Below are 2,374 nucleotides of genomic sequence, written 5' to 3' on the forward strand. Positions count from 1 at the left end.
AAATATTCCAAACAGGATCATTTGATTTTTAAATAACGGTTAAAAATCATAACTTAATAATCATAATTCATTATGTTAAAATGCAATGCATTATGATAGATTTATTTAACTGACTGGACACCAAGGAACAGGTAAAGAGTTCACCAAACCAAAAAACAGTGCTGGACAGTCTGCAAAATGTGGAGTCAGATAGACATTGTGCAGAGAAGAGGAGGGAAAGTTGTATTCTAAAATGGATTAACAATTAAATTAAATTAACACAGCCACCTAAGCATCCTCACACAATAGCAGGAGCTGCAGTGAAAGGCTCGGGTCACTGCACTGCACTGACTCAGCGATTCAGGAAGTTCTTTAACCCCACTGCCATGAGGCTTTTTAGCAGCATCTACTGACATGTTCTTCTCACATTTATTTCTTTTTATTCCAATACGCATTGGTTGTAATCATATGAATTCTGAGCTAAATGGACCACTCGTTCACTCAGAACATAGCTGGCACGGGGTAACTGATGGCACGACCATAGATGGACTGGCCATCCATCACTCACACGCTCACGCCCTGATATGCAAATTTGAATGTGCCAGTCCTCACAGAGGATTGGCTGCCTGGGACCTGGCTTAGCAGGAAAATTGTAAAATCATTATTGCCAGCTGATAGAAAGCTAATCAAAGGTACACTTTGCTCAAAACTACTGTTCTACTAAGGCAAATTGGCACAAACTTTAGAAAACCACGGAAGAACAGCTGGCAAGTACACAAATTAGAAACATGCGCGCGCGCACACACACACACACACACACACACACACACACACAAACATGTAATTCTGTAAAGTTAAGTTATTTCAGCTTCTTCAGCTTTTTCCAGTTTTATATTTTCTGCTGTAGCTATGACAGCCAGAAGCCTGGATCTGCTCAATTTGAATCCACCAATCAGAAATGCTGCTTCTCTCTGGTCATCAGGCTGTGTAGTTGTTCCTGTCAATGCAGCTGCACCCCTTGCTCACACAGAAAGAAACACAGGCTTTCTGCAAAGTATTTCTGACATGGAGCAGTAACATAACATCTGTTGGGATTCAGAGATTCTTTTATTGTAACCATATAATCTGCCTTATGATAAATGCATTAATAACATGTTCTACAGTATTATTTTATCAGTAATATTTCTTATGGGGTTCATAATGCATTGAATATGTTTGTCATTACATTGACCTTTTATTCACAGGTTGAGTTTATTTTATACACAATGCATAACTGTGCTTGTTTAGAGTTGATGTTCCATCCAAGAGGGTTTTAAGCTTCACTGGTGAGAGTGTCCAGGTGATACATGTTGAGGGAAGATGAGAACATAGCAGGTTAATTGCATGCATGCTTACAATACACTTATTAATTTAGTGGCAGTCCTGAGCGAAGGCCCAAGTGTCTTCTGCTCTCGTTTTGAGACCTGCGCCAATTCAGTTTACTTAGTGATTGGTGACGAGGGTCAATTATTAGCTTTTAACGATCGAAGCTTGAAGTTTATTACCTTAAAAGGCAGGTGTTATAGAAAGAGAAGTTATATGACTGTTTATAGTTATTAAAATGTATAAGATGCGCTCATGTCTGTCAACAATGTATTTTTGACTTGTATTGACGATATATGTGTGGGCGTTAATGTTCCATGGTATAAAACCAGTTTTTGATGAATTTTGTCAGAGGAAGACATATGCAGATGTTGCCTCTCCTGTGTTAATAAACTCATCGTTTGATTGCATTAAGTCTGGTGCCTCCGTGCGTTTGTTGTCTGGTCTCCAGTTGATCGATCTCGCTTCACATCTTAGCAAAAACCTTTACTGTTACTTAAGAGAAACATAATAACTTAGTAGAAATACCACAACAGAGCAGAAATACTATGATTAAGTAGAAATACTATAATTAAGCAGAAATACTGTATTTAGCACAAATACTATAACAAAGCAGAAATACTATGACTTAGTAGTAATAGTATAAGAAAAGGGATTCCTCAAAATACTATGAAATTGCCGTAATTCTATGATTTGGCAGAAATACTACGTTTTAGCACAAATACTATAACAAAGCAGAAATACTATGACTTAGTAGTAATAGTATAACAAAAGGGATTCCTCAAAATACTATGAAATTGCCGTAATTCTATGATTTGGCAGAAATACTACGTTTAGCACAAATACTATAACAAAGCAGAAATACTATGACTTAGTAGTAATACTATAACATAAGAGTTACACAAATGCTTTGATTTAGCAGAAATATGATGAGTGGGTACAAATACTATGATTTGGCAATAATACTGCGTTTTAGCACAACTACTGAGATTTGATTGAAATACTATGATTTAGAAGAAATATTATAACTTTG

Source organism: Oreochromis aureus, unplaced genomic scaffold (genome assembly GCF_013358895.1).
Source record: "Oreochromis aureus strain Israel breed Guangdong unplaced genomic scaffold, ZZ_aureus HiC_scaffold_33, whole genome shotgun sequence".
NCBI lineage: Eukaryota > Metazoa > Chordata > Actinopteri > Cichliformes > Cichlidae > Oreochromis > Oreochromis aureus.